The sequence below is a fragment of the Rhipicephalus sanguineus genome, chromosome 3, assembly GCF_013339695.2.
Source record: "Rhipicephalus sanguineus isolate Rsan-2018 chromosome 3, BIME_Rsan_1.4, whole genome shotgun sequence".
Classification (NCBI taxonomy): Eukaryota; Metazoa; Arthropoda; class Arachnida; order Ixodida; family Ixodidae; genus Rhipicephalus; species Rhipicephalus sanguineus.
Window position 1 is genome coordinate 118,106,797 of NC_051178.1, and position 12,705 is coordinate 118,119,501.

Here is a 12,705-nt window from a genome sequence, read left to right on the forward strand (position 1 = left end):
CTCTAGGGTGCAGTAAAGCTTTAGGGTGCAGGCGCTCGCAGCGACCCGTAGCGGCCGCCGTTACAGTCGTCGAAAATTAAATGGGGGAGGGGGTAAGGGCACCGGTACCCTGTTCCTCTTAGATACGACCCTGGAATTTTCGTGGTTGTTGCAATTTCATTCCGAGCTGCGTCTTGAGAGGTTCGTGCATGCTCGCGTGCGACTGCAAATCTTTCTAGCCTCTCCAACGCAACATGCCTAAAAAGAAAAAGACAACCTGTTCCATCCCACCAAACACAAAACCTCTATAAAACGTTTTATAGAGGTTTATAGAGGTTTTAAACGTTTTAAAGACGTTTTATAGAGGTTTTGTGTTTCATGGGATGACGTTATGCAAAAGAACTCGTGCAATGAAAAGGCATCGATTCTCATTCAGAGCTTCTACGGATCCAGTATGCCTGCAAGAGTGGGCGTGAAACATCAAGGGAGGTCCCTCATGTGTACATAAATTTCATTTGACTGTTCGCTGATTCTTACTTTTAATTAATTATTTTTCTTTTTTATATGCACCTATCTTTTCCTTTCACTGTTTACTCACATTCTGCGCGAAAATATCTGTCTTTGCGTTTCATTCATTGTTCATTTTATTTTTGTTCTTGATGTAACCGCTATAATTGTCAATGAATATTTCAATCACTGTACTCAAACATTACTGCGTGAAAATGAATGTTAATCAACTAGAACGGAAACCCCGAATCTCCTACATGTTTGTTCTCTACGCCAGCATGTGCCGTTCAGAAGAAGCTAATCTGCCCGCATAGTCTCCAGAGTTTTCTTTTCTTCATTTTACAATTTATCAGCGCCATGTGTGGCCTACACAACGAGCTTATACCGCAACTACAAAGCTTGGTTTCAACGGGAAACTCCACAGAGCGCAGGCTCACACGCGCGAAAGCACGCCAGCGAGCGGCAGCGCCGTCTGCACGCTGGATCGCGCAATCTTTCCATCTGGCAGGCGCGCTCACGACACTAAGGAGACCTTCCTAGCCCGTATAGTTCTGCGTTCGTGTGATCGTCGTGCCGAGTTTTTGTGCGGTCGACTTTTAACGCGCTGCCTCGCATTGTGTGTATTGTGTGTTGTATTTCGTGGTTACTGACGTAAGCGCAACTATACGCGGTACCAGGCAAATAGTCACCAGATGCCGACCGTGCGACTTCAATCTCTGCGACTGCTTTGTTCGGTGTGACCGACGGACGCGATTCATAGTTTTGAAGAACACCTTCTTCAAATGTTTCCGCACGTCAGTGAGTAGCAGCGCCGCAATCCTTTGTCGACGACGCGTTCTGTGGCCCTGGAAAATGCCTTGACGCTCGGGAACGGCCGGTAGCTCGGCGATTCCTTGCTTGGCGCACCATTGAAAACCGGCGGTCATCCAGCAGTGTACGCTGCCAGCGTATTTTTTATTGCCAGAGGTAAGTGAACGTTACGCTTCGTACATTGTGAGTTATTGTTATTGTAGTACGCCTTGTCGCCGAAGAAAATCGCATAACGTGTTGGTAGTGTATGCGGTTGTAGTTGTGAGGATTGTGCTCGCGCATGAGATTTGTCAAGAACGTAGTCGGTAGTGTTATAAAGTTTTGGTAATTAGCTCGCTTGCACGCACTGCTCTACGCTAATATTTGCTGAAAGGAGACAACATTTTTGTCAGGCTCACATTGTCATGCGTTTTATGCATGTCTCTTTGACAAATTACTTGGAGTAACGCCGTGAAACCGAAGCTTCAACATCCATTTCGTTCGCACGAGCTCTAAAGGAATAATCATCGGCCACCGTGTGAATCGTGAATCGGTACAGTGGGAGATATAAAGTGTATTTAGGGATGTTTTCTTTAGGCGTGCATTTTATTTGTCATTAAGTGACGTGACCCTCAAAAGCGTTTAGGTTAGCATTCTTGGACATTGCTTATCATCTTTCAAGCAATAGATAACATAGATTTGCTAAAAATGCAATTTCTGCAGCATGCCATTGTATTTTGTTCAGTTGGCTTGCCCCATTTTTATCCTTTATGCACGTTTACCTAATTTGACAAGCCGTACTTTCAGCTGAATTTTTCAGTTGCTTTTAGCACTATATGTGCGTCCGTGTATTGAAGTCCCACCTCTCATCGCATAATAATAGCTTGTGAAGAACAACGCTTGTCTTGAATTAGCCATTTATCAGAGCTCTTCCTCCCTCCTCAAAGGGCAAGGTGCTGCTGGCATACCTGGTTCGGCTTTTCTTAACCTTTTTTTTTAATGCTGAAGTTTTTTGCAACGTACTGCACGTAGCAAACAGCAGTGCCACAACAAACAGTGGAGTGCTGACCATGCAGTCCAGAAGGTGTCTGAGGCAAGTATGCTATAGGAGGTGCTTATTCAGGCAGAAGAAATAAGCATCTGTAGCCAACGTAAAGGTAATGTACAAAGTTCCATTTAATGAAGAAGAATCTTGTTTTGAGCTAGTCATGTCGAAGGGAAACAATGAGCGCTAGATAATTGAAATGGAAATGCAGAGTAACAATGTTATGTATGCCAGCAACCAACTTAAGTTTATTCATGCAAAAGGGTTATTTCCAACTGGTTCATTTGGGGGTAAAGCCCACAGTTTCCACGAATGGGCATACCTGGTAGCCGTTGCACAACCTGTTACTGTGTTTTCGCACTCATTATTATGTGCCACTTAGTCTTGTGACGTTCCACCAAGGTGAAATTACTTCACATAAACAGCAGCGAGAAGGCTCTTGCTAGCCAGTTCAATTAAGACAGCGTTACCATAGCTTTTAGTTCCAGTAAACCAGCTAAGCTGTATAGAAGAGCGTACTCCATGTTTGTCACCATGGACAGTGCATTTTGCCTGGGAACATGGCTTAGTTTGCAAAGGAAAATGTTGCCTTTCTGTAAAACGTGGTACTGGGAAATGGCATTGTGCGAAAAATATTAAGGTTTATGACTTCTTGCAGCACGCATTGTTGTACAGGGATGTTAGCGTTTTCATAAATGCAATGCATGGTGCCTGAAGAATATAGCGGCCCACTTTAAAATTTATAACTTCATGATTTCAGTATCTGGGACAGACTTTACTGTATACGATTTGTTTCTGGAAAAGCTTCAACCTATCTTGCAATTCTTCAAGGCCAATACTGAATTTGCTGTGTACATTTGGCTGCACATTCTCATCACTTATGCTAAACAACAGGCTTGAGTGATGTGTGGAATTCCTTTCAATCAATTTTATTGATTACCCTCGGACGATCTACTTCTGCTTCCCACAGTTATTGGGTGCTTTGTGTGCATGTGCTATGCATGCTAGAAATGAAAACAGGGAATGTAGCTGGCAGCATCAACGAGTACAATGCCCATAGGCTATTATGAGGGTGCGAAATGTTTGCCACTGCTAGAATTTACATTATGTGTGCATGGTACAGCTGATTGTGTAATTTAGCACTTTCCAGCTACTTACGCAGTTGGAGCAGATGTCATCATGTTTACTTGTGGTATGGCACGGCCACCAAGTTCGTGCATTCTGCATACCAGGAAACCTGACACGAAGCAACGTATTGCTGTGATGGCAGCTAAGTGAGAACGAATGAGTTTGTCTTCTCTGTACATTTGTCAATATCATTACACAGGCTTGTTAAGTGCATTCAAGCGGCTTTAGCAATGCACTTGCAGCTACAGAGCCAGTAAAGGCAGCCAATTTCATCATCGGAGTTCACTCTGCAAATCCCACTTTCCATAAAGGGCATTGTTTTCGTGATAGCTTAAGGTCAGAACTTGCTCAATTAAACACTTCTTGGTGTCTGACATTACATGAATTATGATAATTGTATATCTCATGTGAAATTATGCCATTATTTTTTTTTTCATATTCTTACCTTTGCATACACACTTTACGACTGCACCCATCCCCAACCGAATCTTTACTAGTGCTACATTCTGTCATGGGTGAAAACAATTATTGAACTAAAAACCAGGCCAAGGAAAGCAGTATGATGCCCTGTTATGTAGGAGGATGCCGCTATTGCAGTGTTTAGTCTAGAGCTGAATTTAATAAGAAAGGGCAGCAATGTAGGTCATCTGTGGATATTTGCAGACCATAATTGTGTTGTGGTCATTTTGTTATTGCAGGAAGCATCTTCAAAAAGCAGTGCTACAAGGATGTGAGCAGCAGTTTCCCTTTAACGAACGGGTCAAATTCATGGAAGCCACGTGCCTGCTGCTTCTGGCCTACACAAACATGCAGCCACCATAGTAAAGTTCTTGCAAAGGTGTGAGACATCTCTATGCTGCATGGATTGAGCATGTTAATTGCCTGTTTTTTATAGCTTATAGTAATATGTCTACAAGTGTACTTCCTTCTAGTGTATATTTACATTCTCTTAAAGGGCCAGTCAGCAAGCTCCGACTTCTTTTTTTTACACCTCCCAAACAAGCTCGCTAATTCGTACAGAGGGCCGCAGGAATCACATTGTCCGAATGTCAGACACTCCACTTCTAAAAACAATAACCGCACCTCCTCTTCAGCGCTTGACCAGTCCTCTTTGCTAGCGAAGTGGTGTAATGTTGCCTATGAGCAACATTAAGTAACACTGACTGTTGAATAGTCCTCTGCAATACGAAACGGCATTTTGGCTTTGTGATGATGCAGTATCTGTGGTTGTCACAAGAGTTGCGAATTGGTTTATCTCACCAGTGCTTTTACTGTGCTTCCTCACCGCACCGCTCTGGCACAGTGGCACATTGAGGAAGCCCCTCTTCAGGACGGTCAGGCTGAGCGAGAAACTGAAACCAGCTGGAATGTTCGTTCTATCCCCTGTGGCTTCATTATTACACCACTTAATGAAAAAATTCATGTGACAACATGTTCACGTTGTACAAGCGTGCAGTTGTCACAAATTTTAGACTCCGGGGTTGTTTAGGGGCCCGTTAGCCTTAAATTATGCATGGTAAATTCACACGTCACCGTGGTTTTCTGCTTATTTTTTGCAATGCTGATTTTTAAAATAGCATGTCAGCTCTGTGAGTGGTAATTTATACATTTATCATACAACACATCCTGCTATATTCAAACAGTGTTATTATAGATTTTTCATGGCACCAGAGCCACCTGCTTTTTTGCCGTGTGGCAGCTACATGGAAGTTCATTGCTATGCTGCTTTGTTTAACTGATATCTTTTCAATCAATGCGTTTCACAGTCAAGGGGGTTTGGTGTATTTGCATCTTGATGTGTTTAATATCATACAAGTGAGTGGATTTTTTTCTGTCTTCTAGTGTTTACTTTGCAGCGATTTAACTGTGGGTTTTCTAGTGGCATCACCTAGCAAAAATTCCCAATAAAAAACCAATAGCCTATTGGGGTATGGACACCTAAATTGGTCTATTGGTTCTATAGGTCTATTGGAACTGTATTTGGCTATTGGTCTATTGGTTCTATATCAGCCTACTGGACCTATATGGTGTATTGGTTCTCTATTAGCCAATTGGAATTATATTGGCCTATTGGTTCTGTATTTGCCTGCTGGCATTGTATTAGTTTTGTATTTGCCCACTTCTCAGCCCCATTAGAATTAGTCTTGGCGCAAGTGTTTTATGGGTGTCTTGTCGTCATGCAGAAGGCCCACACTGTGTCAGCGCCCCTGCAATGATAATCACAGTGGATGAATGAGACATATGTCAATATATTCTCATAATCAAAACTACAAGTGCTTCTTCTGGCCTTGATGATGTTGGCGATCTTGCGGGCCTCATCCGCACTCGAGGAAGTGCCTGAAGATTCTGTAAATAACAGAGCCATGAAATCAGAAAACAGTAACACATGTTTAATTAAAGTTTACCTTCAAAGCAATGTATAGAACAGCAGACGGCACAGTGAGAAATTATCTAGACCTTAATTCACTGCACTGTTCACAATGTTGCAGGAGCTGAACTATAGCAAAAAACTGAGTGAAATATTAACACCCCAACTGTGGCTTATTGCGTGGAAGAAAACAGTATATCGGGCAAAATTTTGCGGCAAAAAAGGAAGGAAAAGAAAGGGGCAAATTTTTTTTTAAAATTAAGCAGCACCTTATCCCGTTTACACGCTTGCGTCCTGTGTTTTTTGAGCTGTACCCAGAATGAACTGCAAACTCGTCCTTAAATTACAGCAAACTCAATAATCACTTACTATCTGTGACGTGCTCTTTTCACGATGGTGGTGCGACTATCATACTAGAGCATGCCACTAAATCTCAACTTAAAGAGGGCATGAAATAAATTAAGCTAGGGTAGATTCACGAGGAGGCAACGGTAATATGTAAGACAGTAGTAAAGGCAGCCTAGATTCCATATCGTTGCAAGCCCAACACAGCAGTCAGGCTGCAATGACGTGCTGCATGTTACGTGCTTATGCAAGTAAGCCAACAACATTAATAAACCCACTCCTGCGATAGCCCTAATTGGGCTGCAGTATGTAAAAATAAAAAATATGAAATAAAAAATCGCACCAGTGCAGTACAATGCTATGCACATTTTGTATAATGAATTATCATGTGGCCTTCTGTGGTTCTTGTGACAGTTATGTCGAAACAAGTATGATAAGCCGATTGGCGCGCACTACAACACACAAACAGCATCGACTAGAGCGTTTTACTATGAGGCGATAAACGCGTTTTTCGGCTTAACACGCACGTTGTAAATACTTACAAAGGGCTTGCGAGACTCCAACTACACTCACGAGCAGGGCGCCTGTCCTTTACCTCTAATCTATGCTACGTTTTTTTTGTGCATACTGACAAAACACAAAACAAACTGCAATAATATATGCGCTCAATCATTCAACTCTGAGAGCGTGTGGACTTGCAATCGAGGCGTTGCTGGTCTCGCTGTCATCAAATACCGGAGACAAGGACGAGGGACTGTTTTCCCGACCTTTCAGCTTCGTCCCAAGTTTGAATACAAAAAAAAGGTGATATCAAATAAATACTAAATAGGAGTAACTACCATGCCCACTCAACTCACCAAACAATCGGAGCACATGGGCCTTGTTGCTCGTCTTGCCATTATTCTTGGTGCCACTTTGTAGAGTCGAAATCGGTCGAAATCGGTCGGAAATCCAAGACATTTATGGCTCAGAACGTCTCCATCTGGTGCAACGCTGAACACAGTCTTCACGTTATCGTCGCGGAAGCACATCGTTAAGCAGGCTTACGTGAAGCATCGAGATCACACAAAGTTTTTGGCTTAGCTTGGCCGCAGGCTGGGCTTGTCTTCGTATCGGCCCGAGCGCGGATGGCGCGCACAAACGCACGGTCGGTCGCGTTTGCAGATCCACAATTCTTTCCCTGTATCTTTACAGCACTACTTATATTGCTTAGCATAAATAGTTATAAACTTTACATATTATCCAAAGCTTATCTTAAAGCTTAGCACATGGCTTAGCCTGCTTAACCAAGGAACGTGTAAAAAAAAATGTTCACACATGCAGCGTCGCCACGCCGCGCACCGTCTCACTTTTTTTTTTTTTTTTGTTCGTCACCTGGCTGGTTCCGGTTGTGATCTCATGGCGGTTTCTTTATTAGTATTCCTGTGGTGTCTGTGTTGTCGATTCCTTCGCAAGTTCTTCTTTAGCGTGTTTTACTATAGTACCGTTTACCGCACGGCATGTACGGAGACACCGTACCGCCGTGGTCGACACGCAGCCTTTTTATATAACTCTTTTAGTCGCGTGAGTTGCTAACTGCACACGGTGTCTCACGGTGTACGATTAAGCTCAATCGGGATCAGACTTATCAAAAGTGAATTGATCCCGTCTGCAGCTTGCGTATAATATAGCCAATCATGATCAAGAAATTTGATCGGGATCGGGTCCGACGCGCTCAATCAGTCATAAGATGTTATAAACAGCTACCAATAGGCGGTAGCTGTTTGAACAATAAAACTCCTGTTGGCCTTATACATCTTCTGTTAGTACATTAAGAAACCAATAGGAGTACTTATTTGACCAATACAACTCCTATTGGCCCAATAAGTCACCGATAGGCAGCACCGATTTGACCAATACAACTCCTATTGGTCCAATAAGACACCAAAAGGCAGCCCCTATTTGACCAATACAACTTCTATTGGTCTAATAAGACACCAATAGGTGGTGGCTGTTGGTGTCTATTGGTACCCATAGAAGTCTTATACAACCAATACAGCTCCAATAGATGTCCTATAGAACCAATAGTGATTTCCTATTGGACCAATAGGAAATCCTATTGGCATTTTTGCTAGGGATATCTAGACAGGAACATCAATTCTGCTAAGCTTTGGTTCGAAAGGAGACGCTGAACAGGAGTTCCTTAGGTGCATGCCCTGAGCACCAGCCCTTTGGATTACAGAAATATCTAAACTGCATAATGTCCTGCAGCTCCTTGCTTAATTGCATGTCTTTCTTCAACCTACAGCTCTTTCCATAATCCTTAACATTAACCTACATTACCAAGTGACATCCCCCGCTGCAATACAGTGGTTATAATGGTCAGCTGCTGACCTGAACTGTGCGGGTTCGATCCTTGATGGAGTGGTTGCACTTTCGGTGGAGGTGCAATCCTAGAGGTTCCTGTGCTTTTAATTTCACGTTTACATACAGAACCCATTGTTATTATTACATCAGCAAGTGGACAGAGTGGAATTCTAGATTGTATACATATTTAGTATAACAGACAGCTGAGCTGGTTGGTAGGTATTCATGTTAAAAAGGCAGGGCGTGCAAACATGGACACAAGAGAGAAACCAAGACACCACTAACGCCAACTGGAAAGGTGGACAGTGGCACAAAATAAAGTAGACACAGAAAACTTATCTGTGCATGCCCAGGCAAGAGGCGATACCTATCAATCTGGCACGCGCGATAGTCTACGTGAGAGATAACTGCTCAAGCATTTGATTTCTTCTTTATGCTAGTTAATCGACGGTTGGCTCTCTTGTGCACTGCCATTATCGATATGCCAGGCCTCGACAATTGGACGCATTTCTTCATTCATGTGCTTGTACAAAACTTCATTCATCGAATTTTTGGCGTGCATTTACGCTCTCAACAATGTAAAGGTAGATTAGGTGATGAGCCTCCAGTTAGTGATCTCAGCGTTTTAGGTGTCTTGACTCTCTTGTGTCCATGTTTGCTATGCCCCATCTTTTTAACATGTATTCATATAGTGCGTAAGAGAAATAGGTATCTAGTGAATTATTTGGAAAGTAAGTTTAGGGGCGAACACCAATATAGCAGTGTAAATTAAATTAAGCGATGAATGCATTGGGCTGGATTAGGAAACAATATAATGGCGAAATATAGCCGTTTGCTCTTTGCTTATACTTGTCTCAGTTTCTTGTCTCGTATGCTTTGACAATGACCAGGTGTCGTGTTGGATGCTACCTATTGGTTATGAGCTATACATAGACAAAGCAGAGGCTGTTTGGATGCTTTTAAACAGCTACCTCATGGGGAGAGAAAAGTTCATTGGGTTATGTGAGGCATGCTAAAAAAAGTGGACTTGTTTGTGATGTTTTTGTTTTCCTGGCAGACATTCTACACGAACTTGCCCAAAGGCGGAAGGAAGGCACGCACAGATGGACGCACATAAATCATGGGGCTGCCGTAGAAGCTGTGAATGAGCATTAACCTGTGAGTATGTGTCTTAAACATTTTGCTGAAGCCTTTTATTTTGGCTGAACATTCTTATCGATGCTTTGTATTCCCTGATTTGTAGTGCAATATTGTTACACCCTGTTGCTTTCACAACAGAGCCCTTTAGTCTGGTACAAGGCCCAAAAAGTTCGACCTAGATGACCAAATTGCGGCAGCTAGTTGTTTCCACAATTAATGCATTAGTGTAAAAAACGCAATAGACGGAGCACAAGGAAAAGGAAGACACAAACAGTGCTGTGCTCGTGTGCTCAGTCTTCTGCACTGCTTTGTTTACGCTCTGTCATACCAATAGACACAAGCATCCATTTTAGCTTATGTAGTAGTCCAGCTCATACACTTGGTAACGTTCTCCAACGGCAGGATTACCGGATATCTGGCTTGTGAAGTCAATCTAAAGTGCATGCCTGTTCGTGTAGACTTGTGTGCATCCACCACTGAGATGGAAATGTAGCTGTGTTTTAATATTTTAGCCAGTATAGCTCGTGAATGGAATTTGGAGCTGTGACAGCAACACTTTTATAGGGGGTGAGTTACTAAATTATTGTAGACTTGTGTGCATCCACCATTGTGATGGAAATTCAGCTGTGTTTTAATATTTTAGCCAGTATAGCTCGTGAATGGAATTTGGAGCTGTGACAGCAACACTTTTAGAGGGGGCGAGTTACTAAATTATTGTGTATTTCTCGATGTTTGCATGTTATAAAAACATAGCTGGTTAAAATTAGTCCAGATTTTACGCTATTTCTTAACATATGACCTTCCGTACTGTTCGAAGGCATTGAACCATATGAAATGCTTTGTGCCTTTGTGTGTGTGCCGAAGGTTAGGAGTCATTATACTAGAGATAGATAAAAATAGGTCAGAGGTTAAAGTAAATTTTTCGCAATCAACTTCTTGTGGGCAGTTATTCAGAGCAGGGTTTTGAAGTAATTTAGCAATACAAGCAGATTAGTGCTTCATTTTAGTGTCTGACAGTGCACACTGTTTCATTTTAGTACCTATTTTTCACGCCAGTGTGCCAGGTCGTTTTTTGACCATTTCCATTATTTTGTAAAACTGGTGCTGTTATGTTTCAGTGTGGGAAGTAGTCATTCAAGCGTTACTTTTGGGGAAAGAATTGCATGATGCAGCAAAGACCTTTCAAACTTCGCATGCAGAAATGAAGCTGTGTCAGGCAAATTAATTGACACATGGTTATTGCGTCGAGCTATTACTACAAAGCATTTGTTTCTTTAACATAGTCACCAATCTTTCATGACTATGATAGTCGAATTTATTTTGATTTCAATTTATGCTATTTGCAGTCGTGAGTGAACATTGCAAAATGCACCATTTTTAAGTATATTGTAAAAAAGACTGAATGTTTCATGTGAAATATATTCACAGTATGCGTTCAGTGCATATACCAAGGGTTGAAAATGCTGCTGGCAAAAAGAAGCAAAAATGTCCTTCAAATTGGCACTTGGAAGAAGTAGTGTTTTGAACCCATATTGCGGGCTCTCTTTCACTGTGTAGCAATCCCAGCCTAAAATGTTGCCTACACATCATAGTGTGCTTTCCTCGTGCGATAATTTAGACAAAGTTTTAAGGTGTAATATTATCTTCAAGCGAAAAATAATTTTTTCAAATGAAAAATAACAAGGCTGTGGGAAGTTTCTTGGAGCTTTGCCTTCACTGCACAGCACATCATTGTTCTTGCATGGTATTTCAGACAGAAGTATTGCTTAAATCTGCAACATTTAGACTTGCACTATATGAGCACAGGGCACCCGCGTGAATCCTGTGCCATGTGCTGTGCAGCGAAGGTCAAGGAACGAGACTCTGTGCAGGCTAGGGATTATTCACTTCAGTAAATTTTTCCTTGCTTACAACCAAGCAGTATATATTTTTTTTTAAATGAATATAAATTGCCAGCAAAGTATACCACACAATAATGTCTTGGCGACATTTCTGTTTGGAATGCTACATAGCAAAAGCTAAGCTGCAATATGGGTCAAAAGCTATTTTTTCCGACTGTAACAGTTTGGGTGGAACGTTTTGATTATTTTGTTTTATAGTAGTTTTATGACAAAGTGGATATCTATTTACTTATGTATTTATTACTTGACATACTGCTGACACCAGTAAGCAGTATTGCAAAGTGGGCTACAGTGATAAGTTACACATAAAATGATCTTGCTAAGCAAAAACAGGAGCATAACATATACAAAACACAAGATAAACCAAGAACATCTATACAACCGTCTTAAGGAAAATGATAAGGGAACAGCACAAAATACAAAGGCAATGAACTTTGGAAATCAACCTTCGGTATTCCATACGAAAGAATTCGTCTTTCTTCTGATAAATGTTAACATTAGAACTTCAGCATTTTGCAGTGTTTCCTTATGGCTGAAAAAATGTAACTTGAAATGCAAATTAGTAGGGGTGTGCGAATATTCGAAAGTTTCGAATATTCGTCGAATATTACAATCGAAATATTCGTATTCGATTCGAAAATCGTGTATTCGAATAGTTTCGAATATTCGATAACTTCGAATATTCGAAAAATTCGAATATGCGATTCGATTATCATGCATAAAATAACTCGTCTTCCACATTTCTGTTGCGTTGTCGTATAGCTAAAAACGTTGCCGAGAGGAGCAATAAATATCGTAAGTACACGGACAGATCTCTGCCTGCGACGAACGCCCCAATAAGTATGATTTATTGCTGGTGGATCTCCGACGTGCAGCGCAGTTGGCGATCATGTAACCGTACATTTTCAATATTATGTGGCCGTAACGTGCCGCACTACCACTCGTTCCTATGCGGGACCACTTCTGAAGAAAGACAGTGACCCATTTGACTGGTGGCGGACTGTAGCACCTTCAGAATACCCCACTCGGCAAAACTTTGCCCATGTACCTCCCTATACCAGCCACTTCTTTCCAAGCGAGCGTGCCTTTTCAGTGGCAGGGGTGGGTGCGGTGTCTCTGTTAGAAGGGCGCCTGCCGCCTGATCATGTGGAGCAACT

At 41.9% G+C, this 12,705-nt stretch overlaps 1 long non-coding RNA gene across 1 annotated transcript; it reads left to right on the top strand.

Annotated features, from left to right (window-relative positions):
- Nucleotides 1–1,033: 1,033 nt before the first annotated feature.
- Nucleotides 1,034–9,917, top strand: LOC125757965 (uncharacterized). Its single transcript, XR_007415608.1, has 4 exons — nucleotides 1,034–1,456; nucleotides 2,308–2,432; nucleotides 4,147–4,286; nucleotides 9,565–9,917. It is a non-coding gene; the product is annotated as an uncharacterized LOC125757965 (long non-coding RNA).
- The last annotated feature ends 2,788 nt before the right edge of the window (nucleotides 9,918–12,705 follow it).